This window comes from Macrotis lagotis, chromosome 2 (genome assembly GCF_037893015.1).
Source record: "Macrotis lagotis isolate mMagLag1 chromosome 2, bilby.v1.9.chrom.fasta, whole genome shotgun sequence".
Taxonomy (NCBI): domain Eukaryota; kingdom Metazoa; phylum Chordata; class Mammalia; order Peramelemorphia; family Peramelidae; genus Macrotis; species Macrotis lagotis.
The window spans coordinates 337,810,353-337,832,742 of NC_133659.1; the positions used below are offsets into that span (position 1 = coordinate 337,810,353).

Genomic DNA, 22,390 nt, shown 5'->3' on the forward strand with positions numbered 1-22,390 from the left:
TCACTAGTTCCCTTCCACTCTAGATGAATAAGTCAATAAATTGTTTTTTTCTTTGTTAGAAAGAAAGACTCAATGCTAGAGGGAGGGAAGGAGGTAATAATCAGAAATGCCATAAAAACAGCAGATGTCTATGAAACTTTAAAAAAAGAGAGAACTCAGGATGAGCTAAGGACACCCAAAATCCTCTTGAGAATGCTAAAGCCAGATGATTGAATTTCTTGAGATATGTCAGAGGGAGGGTTTTTGTTAAGGGACGGGCTGGACTGGATGCCCTCGAGGGTGGTCCTTCCCAGCCCTGAGAGATGATGGCCAGACTCCTGGAGGTCACATGACAAGTAATTAAATGGGACTAGTACACGCCTCCTGGCTGCCCCTCCCAGTCCAGGAGTCTGGGTCAGTTCTGAGGACACTTACAGGGACTGACCAGTGAGAGGGGGCCCAGAATACCGAGACAGGCATGATGTCCTACTGGGTCTATGTTCCTGACCTTTCTGTGACCAGGAAAGCAAATTTGCCCTCCGAGGCTTCGCAGAAGACAACAAAGGAAAGGTTTCTTCACAAATTCCACGAAGGTCCTTTCAGAGCCAAGAGCCATGTCACCGGTTTGCTTCCTGCTTTCTTGACTCACTCCTGGAGGTGGGAGGGGGAGCCTCTTCTGAGACCTTAAGAGCCTCAGTTCTGGTCCCTAGACCTTCAGTCCCTTGACCATGACTTGGGTCAGTATGTGGATCTCTCAGTATGAGTAGGTGGTGCAATGATTAGAGCCCCAAGTCTGAAGTCATGAAGACTCCCCTTCCTCTGTTCCAATAGAGCCTCAGATGACTACTGCAATGTTGGATAAGTCATTTTAACCCCATTTACCTCAGTTTCCTCAACTGTAAAATGAGCTAGTGAAAGACATGACAAAAGTTCTCCAGAGTCTTTGCCAAGAAAATCCCAAATGGGTCACAGAGAGTCAGACATTATTTTTTTAAAACATTTATTTATTTATTTATCTAGCTATTTGTTTGTTTATTTATTCTTCTTTAGAAAGATTTTATTTATTTTTAGTTTTACAGCATTGCCCCCATTCTTGCTTCCTTCCCCCCACCCCCACCCCCCAGAAGGCAGTCTGTTAGTCTTTACATTGTTTCCATGGTGTACAGTCTTTGGTCTTTGTTCAAATTCCACAGTCTTTCTCTGGATACAGATGGGATTCTCCATCGCAGACACCCCAAATTGTCCCTGATTGTTGCCTGATGGAATGAGAGAGTCATTCAAGGTTGAACATCACCCCCATGTTGCCCTTAGGGTGTACAGTGTTTTTTCTGGTTCTGCTCATCTCACTCAGCATCAGTTCATGCAAATCCCTCCAGGCTTCCCTGAATTCCCATCCCTCCTGGTTTCTAATAGAACAATAGTGTTCCATGACATACATAGACCACAGTTTGCTAAGCCATTCCCCAAATGAAGGGCATTTAATTGGTTTCCAGTTCTTTGCCACCACAAACAGGGCTGCTATGAATATTTTTGTACAAGTGAAGTTTTTACCCTTTTTCATGATCTTTTCAGAGTATAGACCCAGTAGTGGTATTGATGGGTCAAAAGTGATGCACATTTTTGTGGCCCTTTGCGCGTAGTTCCAAATTTCTCTCCAGAAAGGTTGGATGAGTTCACAGCTCTACCAACAATGTATTAGTGTCTCAGATTTCCCACATCTCTTCCAACATTGATCATTGTCCTTTCTGGTCATATTGGCCAGTGAGAGTCAGACATTATTGAAATGACCCAAGGGCAGAATGGATGGTATTGCTCTGGGTTCAGTGAGCACTCTCTGTCTCCCAGCCTTTCCATTTCACAAGTGAGGAAAATGAAACCCACAGAGGAGATGGGTTTTTCCAAAGTCACCTGGTAAGCCAGCAGCAAGCTAAGATTCAAAACCAGGGCACCTAACTCCAGGTTCAAAAAAATGGGCACTGCCCTGTTATCTCCTCACAAATCTTTCTTCCTCACTTGGCTAACTTTTCTTACTCTATCCCCATATCTAAGATGCCAAGCTTAGTCTCTTCATTTTACCAATGGAGAAATTGAGGCCCAGAGAGGAAAAGTAACTTACTCAGGGTCACACAGCAAGTTAGCAGAATGACTAGGACCAGAACTCAGGTTTCCAAAGTCCCAACAATCTGCCAAGAATCCACTAACTTATAGAAAAATTAATGGGCTTGTACCTCCTAGAGCATCCTTTCTATATGCAGGGAGAGTTCTCATTCTGTTATGGTACCTGCATAGAAATTACCTATATCTGGAAGGACAGTTGTAGACAGGCAGGGGACTCCTGGAAAAATGACTGACAGCAGATAGCTTTAAAGTATTTTGTATCCTCTCTCCCATGGAAGCTTTATTGCCATCTTGAAAAGGACACAGGGCAGAGTAACTTTGAGAAATAAGGGTTTGAGACCTTGCTCAGATGTCCACTTGGTCATTTAAAACCAAGATTCTAGAGTGGTCAGGGATCTGAACAATCTTTTAGCCAAATCTCCTATTTTATAATGGAGGAAGGTGAGGTAGGGTTAAGATTTGAACTTAGATCCTCTGACTCAAAGTCTAGGGTTTTTCTACTACTTCTCTGAAAGATGAAGTGTATACCACTTGGGAAGGTCCTGCTCATTCATAGTCAGTCATTCATGGAACCAGTAACCCCAGGCTCTCAACAGCTTTGTCATTGTGACCTTACCTCAATTTCCTCCTCTATAAAATGAGACTAAATGTTCTCCAACTTTCTTTTTTCTTACATGGATGTGTTGAGGCTTGGAGATCACCTTGTGACCAAAAGTTCTGAGTTCCAACAAGGAAGAGCTGAATGGAGGCAGCTCCTAGCAATGACCTAGTATTCTTGGAGAGAATGGACATCACTGAGAAGACTGGTCCAAGCCTGGGCTTTTACCAGAAAGTGTTGGGAAAATTCTAAACTCAGGTGAAATGTAGAGCAATTAATTAGAAGTTCTAGGGGCGGCTAGGTGGTGCAGTGGATAGAGCACTGGCCCTGGAGTCAGGAGGACCTGAGTTCAAATCCAACCTCAGGCACTTAATAATGACCTAGCTGTGTGACCTTGGGCAAGTCACTTAACCCCACTGCCTTAAATAAAAAAAAAGTTCTACAAATTACCTTAAATTCTTCTTCTTTTTCTTCTTCTTTTGGCCAGGCTATGGAGTTATGTGACTTGTCCATGGTCACACAGCTAGGTCATTATTAAATGTCTGAGGCCAGATTTGAACTCAGGTCGTCCTGACTCCAGAGCTGGTGGTCTATCCACTGCGCCACCTCACTGCCCCAACCCCAACTACCTTAAGTCTGATGAAATTTAAACATCAGATTCTTAATAGTATTTATAAGTGATTACATATCCTGTTTTTTTAAAGTTTGTTTTATCAAAGACATCCTAGTAAGGATTCTGCATTTAGCCTCCCTTCTGTGTATAAGAACTAAATAGCAGCCCAATATCTGAGTCATGTTGCTCATTACCTACTTTTCTATTCCTCCCTTTTGAGAAAAATGTTAGATGTGGACCATCACCTAAGCCAGGAGCAAATTTGTGCCTGAGGATTTGAAGAGATAATAAATGTGAGAAAATGAAGCCTAGTTCCCTCTTCTTGAAAGCCAGGCGACCGCATTACTGAACCTGGTTCAATCCCTTACCTAAGTTCAGAACAGAAAACAACCTTGTGGGTTCCAGTTCCTTGAGGTTATTTAAATAAAATTAAATTTAAATAATATAAATAAATTTACATTTAAATACATTTTTAAATAAGATCATCTTGAGTTTGTCTAAGGATGAAAGTATACAAAGGACACCAAACAGAAGAAAAGCAGAAAAGATCTGCAAAGATTTTTGTTATCATAAGCTCCCTGGTCACTTTTCTTCTGTTTGCTGTCTTTCCATTTTTGTCTTTAAAAGCCTGCAGACTAAAAAAATATTTGTACCCACAGGTACGTTAATGTTGCCCCACTTGGATTCTAACACTAGTTTAGGTGTGCTTAGAGAGGAGGTGGAAATCCCACTAAAGAGACTATAAATGGAAACAGCAGCCATTCCATACCAAATGATGTCAGTGAGAGAAGTGAGAGAATGATGAGGGTGCCAAAGTATTTCAAGAGAAGATTCCTAAGGTATAGAAAAAGATTAGATCTTAGTAACATTGAAAAGGTGGTAGACAGAACACTGACAATTAAAATTCCATTCATCTATATTTTCGTTGATATTTATACACACATCTCAGACATCCTTGACAAGAATACTGCAAGGACCAGGTAAGCTTTCAGAAGTGATGGTCTACATGCTATCATGAAACTATGATGAAAGAAAAGTGTGGAGAATATAGAATCCCGTTTTGCTGCTCATTTGCTGATTTTGAAACATCTTTGATTCACTGGTGCCTTGAACACTCTTTTCCAACATGGTGTCTCCCCACCATACATCCATCAAAAACATTCCAATTTCCTGAATCACATTGTTCAATGATTCTAGTTAATTCTAAAATTAGATGAAGAATAAAATAGAGAGTTGTATGCTCACCAGAGGTGTTTGTCACTAGGCTGGAGGAGAACCAGCAGAGTGTCCATTCTGAAGAGAGATTCTCTGTGGAGGGCAAGGTCCTCCACTCAAGGTCCTTGCTCCAAGATGACATTGTTTCAGTTATTTCTGGCCCTGGAATATTGAAGAGCCTCCTAAAAAAAGATCTGTACCCATTAAAAATGGTCAAACCAAGCCATCCACACAGGGGGAAGGGGGATGACAGATTGTAACATGCAGCTGAATGCCAAATTACCTGTTAGTATTTAAACTGGTAGACAAGAGCCTTCAGAAAATAAAAGGTCCCTTTAAGGATCTCAAACTTCTTTCAGAAATAAAGCATCATCTTCTAAGCACCCACAGTGTACCTGTGCTGCCATATAAGGACAAAGTCATGGAATCCTCCAATCTGAAGGACTGAAAATGAGCATGCTCAGAAGGCAATGGAGAGGAACATGGTGGGTGTGAGCAGGCTTTGACATGTAGCCTTTGCAAAGCTTCGGAGCAGAACAGAGGTAGAGTATGTCATCAGGGAAATAAATGCAGGATAGAAAAAAGCTGATGGACTGGTCATATGGTGGGGATGAGGGATGATTATTGGGCAGCCTGAGTGCTCTTTCCAATGATCTTCTTGTGACATCAAGGGAAGGAAAGGAAGACTGCCAGCATGTTGGGGCATCATCCAGTGAGGAACTTATGGGAAGTCATCATAGCAGATGTTGAGTTATAAGTGGGCTGTGATGGGCATTCCTGGAAGGAACTCTGATCTCAGGGAGATCCCAAATCCATAGGACCCAAGGAGAACCCATATAAGGTCTGGAAATAGTGTTCTGGGAGGCTCCAGGTACCAAAGAGTCTCCGTTTTTCACATTTATAGACTAAAACATTGAGGCTTAGAGAAGGGCATCAGTTTGCTCATGGTCTCATAGCTCCTGAAGGTCTGAGACAGGATACTGACCCAGGTGTCTTTGACTTTGACTGGAGGCAATGTGGGGGGTGGGGGGGAAGAAGGCTGGATTTAGGTTCACAGGTTTGAATTCCAGTTCTGTGAGTCACAACCTGGATGACCTTGAGCCAACCAGTCACTTCCTCCTCTGAGTCTCAGTTTCTTTATATGTAAATCCTAGAGATTGGTTTATAAGACTTGGGAGGTCCCTTATGAATTCTGGAGGTACAAATGAGATATCTATAATGTGCCCAACCCCTGGTAGGGGCATTTATATGTAGTAGGTGCTTAATAAAGGATTGTTTTTTTTTCTACTTTCTTTTCTCTCCATTATCTTTAATCCCATTGCTCTGTATCTAGGCCTCCTACCTCAAACAGAGGAATCCAGGCTTCCAGTCTCAAAGGCGTGGGGGTGGGAGGGAGCCTGGGATGGTGTATGAAACAGGAAGGCAGGGACACCCTGAAGCCAATCTCTGAGCCCAAGAAGCGTCATTCTCATCTAGATCCCCAGTGCCAAGGCCAGAGCTCCTAGTAGATGCAGATAAAAGCTCTTTTTAAAAAAAATCAATAGAATTGCAAGCTTTTCCTGCTTCCCTTTCCCCAGCCAAGCCAAAAGGGGTGTGACCCCTTCTGGGGTTGGTCTCTTTCCAATCACCAAAAAGGTCCCTTTGACAACCACATTTCCCCATCACTCTAGTAGAGGTCATTGGGTAAAATCATAGCATAGCATGGCATAATACCAGAGCAGGGAGGGACCTCAGAAGGCACACCTAAGCAGGAATCCCCTAATCCAGAAGTCCCCCAGCCTCCAGGGTTGGGGAGCTCCCCAACTCCCCACCAGCCTAGGCTGCTTTGGGGCAACTCTCATTGTTCGGAAGTTTTGCCTTGTCTCAAGCCAAAATCTGTGTGTCCTCTGGGGCTGAGCAGAACAAGGCTAATCCCTTTTCCACAGGACAGTCCTTTAAATACTAGAAGACAGATTCCATTGTCTGCAGCCCCTTCTCCCCCCCCCCCCCCAACACATACATTAGTTATTCTCCACTAATTTAATCAATTCTTCAATCAATTTAGGCTTTCCTCTTTTCAAGCCCATCTATGCATTAAGAAACTACTATGTGGAGGGTCTCATGCTTAGTGGGTGATGTGAACCCAGAGAAAGCTAAAGACCCTTCCAGCCCCCAACCAGCCACCCCCACCTCAAGAGTTTGTGGTTTGGCTCTGGAGCCCAGCATAAACACCGGAAACATTAAATAACAGCCAGAGATTGGAAAAACAAGGAAAGCTTCTTCATTGAGTCTCTCATTTCTTCAACTTGGCCAGTGGCCAGAGGCTTCCTCAGGGTGATGATGCATTTGGCACCCCCTCTTATCCCTGTCCTGCCTTACCCTAGCAATATTGTGGAGGCTACACACACACACACACACACACACACACACACACACACACACACACACGCAGAGCGGACTTTAGATGGTTGCACAGGAATTTCCTTACTGTCCTTTGCTCGTAACAATAGTCCTCAGTGCCAGCCTGGACTGAGACACTTGACCCAGAATGAGCCCTAACCTTGATCATAATCAGAGGTTCTGACTTCTAGCCACAGACTAGTCCTTAATTTTGGTCCCAAACTGACCCCTGACCATGGTCAAAGACTAGGCCCTGTCCATTGGCTCAAACACATTATAAATGGATCCCCAGGAGACAAGATGAGGGAACATGGATGACTCTCTATGAACCCACTTACCCAGATATATAATCTTCAGCTGTTCACTGTCCGGGCACCAGACTCCTGCATTTGATTGATTCTCCCAGTGGTATCATGCCTCATGCCAATAAAACCACCAAGAGACTTTACTTTAGAGAAATAAAGAAGAGTGCCAGTATGTTGGGCCCTTCATTACTAAGGCAATGTAAGAGAAATGTGTGGGGGTATGCTTGGAAACAGCCCTGGCTCTGGCATTTGAGTAGTGAATCCCAGCACTGTTGTTTACTCCCAAATGTCCTTGAAACAAATGTCACTTATATAATTGGAGAACTATTCATTGTTCATGGTTGGGTCATGCCACTATAAAAAAATATGATTAAATCACCTAAATTAAGTTATGAATTTATTGCCATACCTATGTTGTTGTTTGTCCTTCATTTTCAAAGAGGACTACCATGGGTTGATGTGGCCAGAAAATGTTTCTGACTTTCAAGCTCATAGAAATGAATTTCTTAAAAGAACTACTCTTGACTTGGAGGTATTTAGGGACCAAAAAAAAAGTGTTATGCATTACAGTGATTAACAGAAGCTAAAAGTGTAAGTAAAAGGAGTGGGTCAATCCCCTGAGGGGATAAGCAACAGCTATGGAAATTTAGTAAAGATAGTTAACTATACCCAGCAGGGAATAAACAACATTAAAAAAAGGAAAGTAAAGCTAGGTGGGAGATCAGAGCAACTGGGTTGATTCTAGGGTATCCATAGTATATGAAGTAGAGGGACATGAAGATTTATTTGGGGAATCGAGAGCAAGCTGGCCTCCCAAAAGGAGATAGCAACTCAATTGAGGAGAAGGTGACCTTTGGAAGGATCAGGAAGTTGTGTTACTTAGGATGGGGAAATAGCTCCAAGATCAGAGAAAAGGTTTTGAGGGATATGTAGATTTGGGGTGTAGCTCAAAGAGCATAGATGAGTTAATTAAGGACTTAGTAGAGGGGCCATAGCTCCAAGATTTAATCCTTTCAGGCCAGGGCAGGAGTCCATTGTTTTGTTGATAGGGGCTTGTCTTGTGCCTGGGGGCAGATCTTTACAGAGTCCTTGCCAGGGGCAAGCAAGGTACTTTACAAAAATTCATTGACCCTTCAGTGATGTCTAATCTCATTCCAATAAATTCACCAAGGAACTTCACGTTACTTTAGAGAATTAAGCAAAACAAAAGCAAAACTTATCTGAGAAACAAAAGATCAAGAACCCCAAAGGAAATAATTTTCAAAAGTAGAAAAAAATTCAAACTGTACCAATAAAACATTTGCTTTCAAAACTCTTTGCCAGTGGTTAAGATGACCCATGGAAATACCTGGATCCACAACACTACACCCACAAGAAATCAAATGGAATAGCCTAGTTAATGTGGAGTCAATTTAAGAACACTGATACTTAGAGGAAATACTCTCTTTTTGTTAGAAATTAATGTGAAAACTCAAAAATAGTTGGACAGAAATTACAATTAGACCAAGATCTTATACTATATATGGCAATGTGATGATGGGGATGTAATCATGTTTGTCCTTCATTCTCGATGACTATGACTTTGAAGTGATGCTATTACTAGCACTTAAATTAGATTTGAGGGGGGGAAAGGGGGCGGCCGCTGTGCTGTGCTCAGTCACCAGCTCCTTCAGAGCCATCTGGGTCCAGTGGCCAAATGTGTATCAGGTCTACTGATGTGAGACCATCCGGGTTAAGTCACTTGCCCAAGGTCACACAGTTTGTAAGTGTCATGGGTTTGAAGCCACATTTGAATTCAGGTCCTCTCGATTCCAGGGTTGGGGCTCATCCACGGCACCACTTAGCTGCTCAGATGGCTCCACTTTGATTGGCATACAACTAGATATTATGGTCATATCCTAAAAAAAAAAATAGAAGGAGTCTTGTGTCACTGAATATTAACTAAAGTGGGATTACAGCTGATCCTAGAAAATCAATCATTTTAATTACATAAGATTGAAAAGTGTTAAGGGAAAAAACATTTATTAAGCTCCTACAACGATCTAAGTCCTGGGAATACAAAGAAAAGCAAAAACAGTTCTTGCTCTCAAGGAGCTTCCAGTCTAATGATGGAGACAACATGCAGATCACTAGGTGCAAACTAGCTATAGACAGGATAAACTGGTGATAATCAACTGAGTGGAGGCAGTAGATTTAAGGGGGATTGGGAAAAGGTTTGTATAGGAAGTGGGATTGTAGTTGAGACTCAAAGGAAACCAGAAAGGCAGTAAAGAAACAAGGACTTCTTTGCTGGGGGAGTCATTAAATCATAAAGTCTGTGGAAGGTTGTAAGGTATAAGAAGACTAGAAAGGTGGGGGAGGCAGGTAATGAAGGACTTTGAATACCAAACAGAGGATTGTCTGTTTGAACCAGAAGATAACTGGAAGTTACTGGTGGGGGACCGGGAGGAGACATGGTTAGCCTGTGCCATAGGGAGGTCACTTTATAGCTGAATGGAGGATGAACTGTAGTGGGGAGAAACTCAAGGCAGCCCTCAACCCCCAAAGCTATTACACTAACCCATGTATGATGTGATGAGGGTCTGTACCAGGGTGAAAGTAATGTCAGAGGAGAGAGGGAGGCATAGTCAAGGTAAAATCTTTGGCGACAGATTGTGTGTGTGTGGGGGGGGGGGCAGAGAGAGAGGGATTGAAGATGCTACCTTGGTTTCAGGCCTGGGTGACTTGGATAATGGTGGCATACTCAATAGTAATAAAGAAGAGAAGATTTGGAGAGAAAAATACTGACTTCTGAATTTAAGATGTCTATGAGACAATTAGATCCTGAGTGTTAACAGGTAAAAAATCCTTTGAAGCCAGTATACTCTGAGAAAGTTCTGGTGTACAGTTTGTATAGGAAATTGATACAAATATACAAGAACAAGAGCCAAACCAGGAGAAATGGCAGAACAATAGAAAGGGTTAATTTTCAAAAGAAAGAAATGCAAACTATCAACATCCCCATAAAAGAGTGCTCTAAATCCCTAATAATTAGAGAACTGAAAATATAAACAATGCTAAGGGTCAGCCTCACACCAGTAGATTGACAAATCTGTCCATCAGTTAAGAACTGTTCATAAGTAACTTGTGTTTGCTGCTGTGAGGCACTGTAGATAAAGTGAAAATAAGTAAATAAATAATGTTTTCCTGCTGCAAACTTGACAAAAGAGGAAAGCGTGCAAGTGAGGCAGGCCAATTAACGCAAGATTTCATCTCCAGCTCCCTCAGCCTGAGGCCAGGGCCCTTGTTATCCCCAAGTCTTGTCCCCAAGGAGTTTATCATCCACTCGGTGCAGGTCTGAATGTTCTATCAAGAAGGATGAGAATGTGGCAGAGGCAAAGAGAGTCCCAATGAAGAAATTATGACTATCTCGGGCTGGGGGAAAGGAGAGAGATCCAGGAAGACTTCCCTTTGGAGATGACGCTCAAAGACAAGGAAAGAATTTTCACCAAGGGAAGCCATCCAGTCCTGAAGAATAGATGGCAAAAAGTGGAAAATCAGAGTTCCTGCCTTCAAGGAGCTTCAGTCTGCAGGGAGAACCTGGCCCCAATGGTGCGGAATCGCACTTTCTCAGCTGAGAGGCTCCGCCAAGGTCAGCTGCTACTAAATGGATCTAGCTCCCTCCCCCAAAGGGGAGCAAGCCTTCCCGGATGGGGGGACCACCCTTGGACACCCCTGATGGTCCATCAGCTTCTCCTCTTTGAGTGACCGAGCATGGCCCCCTTTCCTCTGAGATCCTGGTGATATGTGGGTGGTCACTGAAGCTGAGGAGAGGCCAGGGACCTGGAGAGGAGGCTGCCTGAGCCTCTGGCCTTCATGTGGCCTGGCTTGCTGTGGCTTAGCTTAATTTTCTATTAGGGGTTTCATATATCAGGGTAAACCGTTTCCCAAAAGCAGACAGAGGATAACAGACACACAATTTCACCCAGAGAGAAAACAAAATGCCTTACTTAGAGGCAGAAATGAATAGCACAGAGGGAGAGACACAGAGACACAAAGAGAGACAGAGGAGAAGAGAGAGAGAGAGAGAGAGAGAGAGAGAGAGAGAGAGAGAGAGAGAGAGAGAGAGAGAGATTGAGAGAGATTGAGAGAGCGCCCCAACAGTCTGATTCCTGGCCCCCTCCAGCTTGTCCAATCCAAACAAGGCTTGGCTCCGCCAGGCTGCCCCACCCAGCCCAGCCTCCATCCCGGCAGCTCTGAAAAGGCCCTCTTTCTCTCTCCTGGCAGAGCTGCCCCCAACAAGCTCTGGGCCTCCAGCCCTCGCCCAGGCTGCCGGCTCCATGACTAGACTTTTTCACTCGGGGGGAGGTGGGGCTGGGGTGCAGGGTGACGCCCAATGGGGGCTTTTCTGGGAGGGGGATGTTTGGGTATCCCTGTGCTGGTGCCTTCCCAGATATCCCCAGCTCAACCCCTCCCCACTCCTCTCTCAGCCGTGGGGGCTGCTAGGCTCAGAATCACAGTTGAAGGGGCCTCGGAGAATCTCTAGCCTGACCCTGTCCTGAACAGGAATCCTCTTTCTAACATTCCCAGCTTCCCCTTGAATACTTCTAGTGATGGGAAACTCACTACATGTCCAAAAAAGCTCACTGGGGCCAGTTCTGCTTTTAGGAAGCGTTTCCCAATTTTGGACCTAAATTGGTGTCTTTTGCATCTTCTCTGCTTTCCCCTACTCTTGCCCACAAAAGGCCTTCCAGTAGAAAACTCCAATTTCATCCCTTGAACCTTCTCTTCTCAAGGATACCTAAGCCTCATTGTTTTCCTTTTTGGTCTGGAGACCCTTCCCCATCTTACCTGGCCACCTTTGGACCCTGTCTCACTTGCCAAGGTCTTTCCTGAAATGTATCTCTCCTAACAGAGCAGGAGGCTCCAGTTGGGGCTGACCCAGATGAAGGAGGGAGGCCTGGCTGCCTCTGCTGCTCCCCGGGAGTGCCTGGGACATTTGGGAAGGGGGCATTTGATTTTATTCCTTTTATTGGTGTGGAGAACTCCCTTGGGAGGAAAGTCTCTCTACTGAGGCAGGCCACCCCTTCTTTGAAATTCAGAGTTCCAGAGAGTTGTCCAGCACTCTGAGAGGTTGGGGACTGGCCCAAGGTCGCATAGTCATCGGCTGTCAGACAGGATTGGAACATGTATCTTGGCTTCAAGGCAAATTCTCTATCTTAGGAAATGACTGAGCTTATCCAGAAAGGTACTGTTTGGGGTGAGAGTTCTCTGAGCGTAGTCTGAGACGTGGGCTTCTTGGGCCTTCATCTTTGAAGGGGAGCAACGGCCTCACAGGGAGCATCTTAACTGACTGGCGAACTGGATTTAAAAGAGACAGAGCTATGCAGCTGCCAGCCTCACTGTCTCCCAGAGTCACTGGACTTCGATGACAGACAAAAGTCAGGACGACCGGTGATGGTTGGGATGCCGGGGATGACCTTGGTGTCTCCCTTGTCTGGTCGAGGTCTAAACTCTCACAGCACCTGCCTCAGTCGCCTTCTTGGCCATTGGAACAAATCATTCTCATCCGCATAGTCTTCACGTGCTTGGGGATAGACATGCCCCTGACTCACCAAAGGGTTTAAGGCCAAACGATTTTATTAAGTGTAGTCAATGTCCATGCCATGGCTTCTTGGAGCCACGGGTGAAAGGTAGTGGATGCCTGAGGAGGAGAGAGATAGGGACAGAGACAGAGACAGAGAGAGAGAGAGACAGAGAGAGATGAGAGGGGAGAGAGAGACAGAGACAGAGAGACAGAAAGAGAGACAGACAACCTTGCTGCCTGACACACTAGCCCTCCCTGAACCCTCCATACACCCCATCTGAGACAAGTCCTCATTAGATAGTGAGGCCTCATGGGCAGGGACAGAGGATTAGTCCTTTGTTCTCTTCACAGGCTTCTCCTGGAACTCTCTGCATACAGCAGGCACTTCATACATGCAGGTGCAATGGAATCAGATGAAATCCTAGAAGAGATTCACATTCCATCACACATCCCTTAACTGATCCCTTTAAACCAGGATCTCCTAAGGACAAGACAAAATGGGGGGAGGGCAGAAGAACATGGAAGGAAGAGGGGGTATCCCCAAAATGGGCCCAGCTGACTGTCCTCTCTTACAAGCGGAGGGCTGCTCATCCAAGGAGCAAGGCGTGAGCCACAGCAGATCACACAGAAGCAGGGGATACACCTGGATGAAGCCCCACTCAGATCCAGATAGCTGGAAATCAGAAATCAATCAATGCTCTTTTGTGGCCTGCCCCCAAAGAGGCAGAGCCCTTGAGGGGGCCTCAGGAAGGCCCCTTTCCTCCCTGTTCTGTCTGGTTCCCCACTGGTAAAGTAGGGGGTGGGCTGCCCTCCCAGACTCCCTGGAGCTCCGATAATTTATTATTCTGGGACTCTAGAGAGAGAAACAACCCAAAGTATTTGGGAGCAAGCCAGCTTTGGAATCAGGAAGAGCTGAGTTCAAATTCTAATGCACCCCAAGATGGGGCTCCTTTAGAGGTCATTTCTTGGCCTTAAAGACCCCTCCTCCTCTGGCCCCTGGCCCCGAGCTTAGGCACCTGTTCTACAGCCAGGCCTCCGATCTGCCCTCTGGTTTCCCATGGGGCTTAAAAGCCCCCCCTTGTGAGCTGTCCCCTTGGTAAGGGGTGGACACAGCACCTCAGTAGTCACACCTACAGTGTGTGAGAATTGGGGGGTTGGGGGGAGGACTCGTCATCGGGCTCAGGGGATCTAGACGCCACTACAGGGTCTGACACAAGATCCCTTTCATTCTGAAGGACCTCAGTTGCTTCTTCTGAAAAACAAGGGCAGTCACAACCTCCCAGGGTTGACGTCAGAAATGATAAAAGGTTATCTGCAGCCCTGGATCTTCTCTTTTCTTCAAGGCCTCTCCCAGGCTCTGGGAGAGAGCAGGGGCCAAGGGCCTTCCAGGTGTCCCCAAGGTCCAGGATCTGGGGCTCATGTCCGCTGGACACTGACCAGATTTCCCCGGGCAGGGAGACTGGCTATGAACCTCTCCTGGCATCCCTTTCTAGCTCGGCCCTTCGGCATTCTCCACTCTAAGGTTGCTGCCAGCCTAGGAGGGGAGCGGGAGAGGCCGGGGGCCCACACACCGGGCAGGAGGAGCGGAGGCTGGCAAGCTTTGGGCGGGGCTGGATGGGGACCTGGCAGGGCCAGCTCCTGCACACTCTGTCCTCACAGTGTGGGGGACAGGCATTGTATGACCTTTCAGGTTTTGTGTTTTTTTAATCCCAAAATAATCCCTAGTAAATGCTGGGGCCAGAGCAAATAGCCTCCTCCGGCAGCAGGGCCTGGCCCTGGCCCAGGCCCAAGGCTGCTATTATTGCCACAGAGTAACCCCGGCGGGGCGGAGCCAGCAAGGACCCAACTCTCCTTAACCCTGTCCATCCCACCTTGGCCACGGTTCTTGAAGGGGCTCCTGGGAGGCAGAGAGCCGTGAGGGAGGCCGCCTCTGAAGGGAGGCCTGGAAGGGCCTTTGGGGCAAGGCTCTTCCCTTCCAACCAAGGCAGGCGTTGTAAGGGTTGTGATCCTCATTTAACAGATAAAGAAACTGAGACTCCAAATGGATTCTGGCTCAGGTACAGGACTTCTGAGATCCCCACTAGCTCTGATTCTGGCAAAGCCCATGACCCCACCTAGCATCGGTCACCTGGAGGCTGCCTTCCCTATCCTTTCCAATGGCTCTGGCCAAGTCCTCTGGAAGGCTTGCTACCTTGACTCTCTTATCTGCCCTTGCCACCTCCTTACCCAGCTTAGAGCAAGGCCCCAGAATCTGGGTATGAGAGAGGGCCATCATGGGCAGGAGAGAATTCCCACCTCGAGACTCACACACAACAGGGCTGGTCTCTGAACAGTCTCTGAACAGAGGTGGCAAAAAGCTTTGGAGAGAAAGGAAAGGCCTTTGGTGAGGAGGACAAGTGGAAGCTCTAGGGCTCTCTCCAATCCTGCCCCTCCAGTCAGGAAGCCACAGGCTCAGAGGAGGGCCGCCAAGTTCTGCGGAGTCAGTCTCTTCATCCTACTGAGGAAGAGGGGGAAGGCACTTACCCAAGGTTAGCCAGTGGCTTGGATTAGAACCCCTAATATGGCAAGCCTGGGCCTGGGTGCACAATAGGTACCAAATAAATGCTTATGGAATGTTTAAAAAACTATCATACTGGGGCAAATAAGTGATGCAGCAGATAGAGCACCGGCCCTGGAGTCAGGAGGACCCAAGTTCAAATCCGACCTCAGACACTTAATAATGACCTAGCTGTGTGGCCTTCTCTGGACTCCAGGTTGGCCGCCAATCTTGCATCTCAAACTACCTTTCAGAGATCTTGAACTAGATGCAAAGTAGATACCTGAAACCCAGCATGTCCAGAGCAGAACACATCATTTCCCCCCAAATCCTTCCCACCTTCCCCTGCTCCAATCCATCCTCAATTCACCCCCATTCAGTAAACTCCAGAGACTTCCTACAGGAGCAAAGCCCCTACTAATCTAGCCCCCCTCCTCCCTTTCCAAGCTTCTTACACCTTATTCCCATTACACTCCCTTTCAAAGTTCCTCTTTGAGCCCGGCCTCCAGGCTATTCTACAAACAAGACCCTCTGTCTCTCAGCTCTGGACCTTCTTTCTTTCTTTTTTTTGTGAAAGATTTTATTTATTTTGAATTTTACAATTTTTCCCCAATTTTGCTTCCCTCCCCCCACCCCCCCACAGAAGGCAGTCTGTTAGTTTTTCCATTGTTTCCATGGTATACATGGATCTAAGTTGGATGTGATGAGAGAGAAATCATATCCTTAAGAACAAGAAAAAAATAAAATATAAAGGATAGCAAGATTACATAATAAGATAACAGGTTTTTAAAAAGTAATTAATTAATTAAATTAATTAATCTGGATACAGATGGTATTCTCCATCGCATATACCCCCAAATTGTGCCTGATGGTTGCACTGATGGAAGGAGCAAGTCTGGACCTTTTTTTTTTTTAGGTTTTTTTTTTTTAAGGCAATGGGGTTAAGTGGCTCGCCCAAGGCCACACAGCTAGGTCATTATTAAGTGTCTGAGGTCGGATTTGAACTTGGGTCCTCCTGACTCCAGGGCCGGTGCTCTATCCATTATGCCCCCTAGCCGCCCCTAAGTCTGGACCTTCTTTCTGACCATCCTCCTTCCTGAAAGGCCCTTCCTCCTCTGCTCTGACTGTCGACCATCCTTCCTTCCTTTAATTTCCAAATAAAATCCCACTCCCTGAAGCAAGCCTTCTCCACCTCCTCTCTGCCTCAGTGCCTTCCCTTTGCTAAATATCTCCTATTTGTGCTATATAGAGAATTAGCTTTTTAGAGAAGGTTTGCCCCTTGTCTGCCCCATTAGGTTGCAAGTTCCTCCAGGGCAGGGTCTGAATTTTATCTTTTTTTTTCATCCTCCATGTTAACCCAGGTGTTTCATAAATGTTGACTGATTGATTGACATGGCTTCTACCCTCCAGAAGCTGACAGTCTAGCAACTGTTTCCATTCCTTCCAGTCTCCCTTCCATCCCCTTCTTGGGTCAGTCTCTTTGGTTCCTCAACTGTCTTCATTTGTCGCCAACATGTAGTTCCTTCTCTCTATCTGCCAGAATCCTTCTCTTCCTTTGAAGCTATTCCTCCAGGAAGGCCTCCAGGATTCCTCAGTTGAAGGTAGAACATAGCATCAGGTCTCTTCTGGGATCCTGTCATTGTTTCCCTTTTAGCTTACTTATCTATGAATGCCCCTGGTCCCCTCATAGAATGTGAACACCATAGAGCAGAGAGGAGTAAACGAAGTTTGTAGAGGATGGGATGCCATAGAAGAACTCCCCTTTCCCTCAGGGATGCAGTGGATTGTCCTAGAGTCCATATAGGTTCACATCCGCTTACTAAGCTTGTGACCTGGACAAGTCATTTAATTTTTATCTGCCTCAGTTTCCTCATCTGTAAAATGGAGATTCTACAGTTTTCAGGGTGAGGATCAAATGAGATACTATTTGTAGAGAACTTCACCAACTCAGTGATGTGGAAAAGCTCTCTGACACTCAAGTCAAGGACCTTGAGTGGATTCCCAGCTTGAGGGCCCAGTTGTGCTGGTTAGCTCACACATTTTGGGGCTTCTGGATCCGATTCCCCTCCCACTGAGATGGAACCACCGGACACATGGCTGCCTGGGTTTGGAATTCCACCATCTAGCTCTTCTGGGCCAACAAAAACTTGTCAAGGGCCGATATAGAGTTTAGTATTTATTTATGACTACAATGTAGCCCATATCACCAATGAGTATAGTAATAAAATGTAATTAAGAATAAGATTAAAACATGAGAATCTTTTAAACAAGAAATAAGGACCTGTTATTTTAAATGTGAACACTGAGTTTGCTTTTTTGGTTACCAGCACCTCTATATCTGGTTTGATAGAGATTGTAGAGATGAGAAGAATCTTTTCAAGCTGCTCAGTTGAAATTTTTGTTCTATTTTTACTTTTGGGTTGTTTCATATAGGAAAAAAGTTGCTCCCAAATATACATACTCCCCAAAAGAGATGCCACGAACAGGGTGCATTTGTGAAATACTGTATATTTTTCTTTAGGCGAGTACTTATAAAAGTCCAATAGACATGTGAATAAATTTTTCTTTAAATTGCACAACTCTATCCATTCTCTTTGCAAGTTTGCAGGCAATGTCTTGATGTCAACTGAGAATGGAGCAGTAAATAGACTGAATTACAGTTTTCTAAAAATCTAGAAAAGTCAGGATCATATATGCGGATCTTTTGTAAAACAAGACAAAACAAAACTCAACTGTCTGTGAGACTGCACGATGTTGATTCTGTGTTAAGCTGGCCTGTGAGGCGGTTCACCTGTTCATCTTCCAGTTTCGCAGGCTGTGTGAATAGGCTTTGAGAGCTGCACGGACCATAGGCTAAGAGTCGGACACACCTGTTCACTAGGCCAGAAGTAACTTCGGTTAAGTTGTGGAAAAGGTTTTCTGTCACATCTGCAGAATTCATTGTTTGGGGGCAATTGTGACTTGCATTTAGGGGACTGTCAAAGATCTTTGCCATATTGACTACAGTGACTTCAGTATCCTGTTGAGGAAGCAAGTGAAAAAACAGCATGTGTGCTTCTCCGGGACTCCAGAGAGCTGTTCTCTATTGGACATAGAAAGAATGAGTCCAAATAGACACCAGATGATTTGGCAGAATCATCAAAAACAATTTTTAAGGCTAGAGGGAGAGGAAAATTATGCGGCAATTGGCCAAAGACGGCACAAAATCTGACCTGCCAGTTTGGTGAGCCTGCTCCTGGACATTTGTAATGGAAGGCCCCTTCTCCCACTTCAGAGCTCCCATGGGGGGGGGGGCCTCTGTAACAAAAAAGACTTTTGATTGACTGCTGAACCAAGGGGGGTTTGATGAAAGGCTCCTTGGCAGGCGTGGTAATCGCTCACTGTGTGTTCTGGATAAGATCTGCTTTCCCTGAGGCTCAGTCACTTTACCTGTAAATGAAGGGAGCTGGCCTAGAGAGACTCTAGCTGGGGTGTAGGTGACCCCTGATCATTAGCGTCAGGCCCTTTCTTGATGTTGGTTCTTCCAGGCAGAGAGGCATGGCCCAAAGGCAGGAAGGAGTCCTGGTGGCTTCTTCATGGCACCCTGGATCCCCCAAGGTAGCTAAGGTACTAATTCGAAAGTGTGACTCCAGAGTGGAGAGTAGCGTTTGTTGGCACTCGGGTCTTGGATGCTGCTGGGGCCCCCTGGCTCCTCCTTCACCAGCTGTCAGAGCCTCGGAGTGATAGGGCGACAGTGCTTCCTGGAACTATTCATTTCTACACCTAGATCCTTCCCCCCATCAAACAAATGGACACATTGGGGCTCACCCAGGTAGAATGACTCACCCAAGGTCACAGAGTACATCGCTAATGGTGGAGCAGGAACCACAAAATTTGAGAGTTGGAGGATCCTCAGTAACTGTCTTGTTCCAGACACACACTGAAGGAATTATCCATAAAACTCTGGTCACCTAGGCAACGGCTCTTCTGGCCACTCCACACTGCCTTATTCATTATTGGAAATGTTACTGATAATGGAAGTCAAGGTTCCCCCCAAGTTTGACCCCAGTTTAGCTTTCTAAACTTGTTGCCCAGGTCTTCCCTATAAATACTCTCTCCTTGATGGGAGCATCTCCTCACCAGCCACTCACTCATGGCACTTCTGTTCCCATCTCCAGGCCGCACTCTCCCCCCTCACTTCCCATCTCTCTCTCCAACTCCTCACCACAATTTAGGAGCAAGGAGAACGCCTCCGTCCCCAGGACTCCTTCCCTGATTGTTGGAACCCATCATATAATTCCTTCATCCCTTTTGAGTCTGAACCCTTGTCCAGCCCTGGATCGTGCTCTACCCCATTAGGTGACTCTACCTGCCATGGGAACTCCTTTTGGGTAAAGCAAAGATTTTTTCTTCCTACAGTAGAACAGAGCCCAGGACTGAGGCACCAAGGGATGGAGGGAGGAAGAGAAGGAAGAAAGAAGGGAAGGAAGGAAGGAAGGGAAAAAGGAAGGGAAGAAAGAAGAGAGGAAGAGAGGGAAGAAAGACAAGTAGAGGAAGAAAGAAGAGAAGAATAAGAAGAACCAGAACCAGACCAAGAAAAGCAAGAACAAAAAGAACAAGAGAAGGAACAAGTAGAAGGGAGATCATAGAGGGAAAGAAGGAAGGAAATGGAAAAAAGAAAAAACAGAGAGAGAGGGAGAGAGAGAGACAGAGACAGAGAGAGACAGGGGGGGGAGGGAGGGAGAGACACACAGAGAGAGACAGAGAGAGAGAGACAGAGAGAGAGAGAGAGAGAGAGAGAGAAGCTACTATTTCTAGGTTCCAACTGGAAATGACTTCCCAGTCCTAAATTTATTCTGAGATTATTCATCCTTCTTCACCCTGGGACAGAATCAATCAGCTCTCCTTAATCCCTATAAACACTTTTCCTTTTAAATTGTTGCTCCAATATTTCACATCTCCCTTTTCGGAGGCTGGGAATAGGTCCTGTGGACATAACAAATGAGTCACATCGATCCTTCTCCAGGCTCTAAATTATTCATCTTGAGCCCTTCCTGGCAGCCTGGCTCCCCAGCTTCTCCTCACTTCCCTCCCCTCCCCCCTTCCCATTCTGATGGTCTGGAACGGGGTGGGGGGCAGGAATGGCTGACAGAGCAGGTGACCTTGACCAAGCCCTGGGAGGGGGCACTGATGGCCCCTGAACCCAGGAAGAGACCCCTTGGGACTTCCTGATATAGATTGAATGGGGTCCCCCGGGTGGGGTACCAGTGTGAGGGCCCCCCACTTCAGAGACAGCCAGGCAGCTGAGACTGAATGGGTTCCTTCCACTCTCTCCCTTGATGGCCCCTTGAGAGCCAGCACTGTCTAGGAGGCTTTCCATCAGCCTCAGCATCCTGGGCCCAACCCCTCCAGCTGGGGCCTGGGGTGCCACACCCAGAGAGGGCAGCTAGGCTGGAGCAAATGCAGCTGAAGGACCTGGGGGGGGGGGTAGAATATGGCTGGCTGTCCTCTGGATAGGGGTTCACCTTCTTCTGCCAGGTCTCCAAGGACAGAGCCAGCCATGGTCCAAGGAGGCTAAAAAATTGAGAGTCAATGTCAGGAAAAATGATGGATCTATGAGAGCTTTCCCAGACCAGTGACTGGCTCATTCTGTGAGTGGGAGCTTCCTCACAAAAAATAGGGGGCCACTTCTTGGGGGGAAGTGACTACTCCAAGGTCACACAGTCACTTAGATGCTGCATCCAGAAGACCAGAGTCCTGGGACCAGACTCACCATGCCAGGCCATCACCCTCCCCTTGACTGAGGCATACACTCTCCGCCCCCTCCAATGTAGACTCATAAACACAAGACACACTGCTGTAAACACACAGTCAGACATGTCCAGGCTCCTGCGTCTGCCCTTCCGTGATTCATGCCTCTAACACCTTTTCCATGGGAGCCTGGCTTGACCCAGGATCGGGATACAGCAACACCTCTCCCCACTTCCTTTCTTCCATCTCCCCTTCCCTTCCAAGGTCATCCTTTCCTCCCACCTCTAGCTGCTGGGAAGATAGCCCTGAGTGAATCGGGTGGCAAGTTGGCATATGTCACCTGCCCCCATCATCCTCCTGGTGAGCTCATGTCTGTCACCAAACCCTCAAACCCCAGAGCTGGGAAGGGCATGAGAAGCCATCAAACTAAACCCCATCATTTTACAGAAGGGAAAGCCAGAGATGGGGAGTGACTTGTCCAGGCCTCGAGACACTCAGGTCAGGGATCTCCCTGCCCCATCTGGTTCACTCTGGTCCCTTTGCCAGGCTCAGACATCTCATCTTGGGAAGAATAGCTGGAAGGAAGCAACCCTAAAATCCAGAAGTGATGGCTTATCCCACACCATGACAGACACCAAATGAGGGAAGTATTGGGGGACCTTGGGGACCCAGCTTTTCTTCCTCTGACTCAATGATTCCCAAAGGTGTCCTGCAAGAGCATAGCAGGAATTTGGTCATCTTTTAGACTTGGGACCTCAGTCAATCCCCAAGGCTGATGATCAAAAAATGACTTGTGTGGACCCTCCTCTATCTGGGGGTGGAGCTATCGCTGCTATGGAGAGTCTGGCTCATGGGCCCCCAGAGGCTGGAATGACTTGAGTCGCTATTAGCTTGAATCAACAGAGGCACTCCCCCGGAAACCTTTGTGGGTTGGTTTTATGGCTGGCTGGCTGGACATATGGATGGATGGATGAATGGATGAATAAATGAAGGCCTTGAACCATGAATATATGAAAGGGAAGTACATAGTAAATGAATGGATGGATGGATGAGTGAGTGGCAAAATGGATATGTGGGACTGAGATAGAGGACTAGATGATGAGATGGAGGTAGACTGATGGATGAATCAATCAATGGAGGTGTTGGGAGACATAGGCATACATGGACAGATGAACAGATGATAAATGGGTGATGAATGATGGGTGGGTGGAGGGATGGTTGGACAGATGAATAGATAGATGGATAAATGGATAATGATTAGATGAATAAATGGTTGAATGATGAGTGGAGGGAAGAAGGATGAGGGATGAACTGAATTATAGAAAAAGAATGAATGATTGGCCAGAATGGG

The 22,390-nt window shown here is 46.3% G+C and overlaps 1 long non-coding RNA gene across 2 annotated transcripts; it reads right to left on the bottom strand.

Moving 5' to 3' along the window:
- Positions 1 to 1,119: 1,119 nt before the first annotated feature.
- Positions 1,120 to 5,024, bottom strand: LOC141511816 (uncharacterized). 2 transcript variants are annotated; one of them, XR_012475422.1, is made up of 3 exons: positions 4,807 to 5,024; positions 4,554 to 4,705; positions 1,120 to 1,235 (listed from the first exon to the last, which is right to left on the bottom strand). It is a non-coding gene; the product is annotated as an uncharacterized LOC141511816 (long non-coding RNA). The 2 variants fall into 2 exon arrangements; XR_012475421.1 differs by having other exon boundaries at positions 4,554 to 4,717.
- Between the last annotated feature and the right edge of the window lie 17,366 nt (positions 5,025 to 22,390).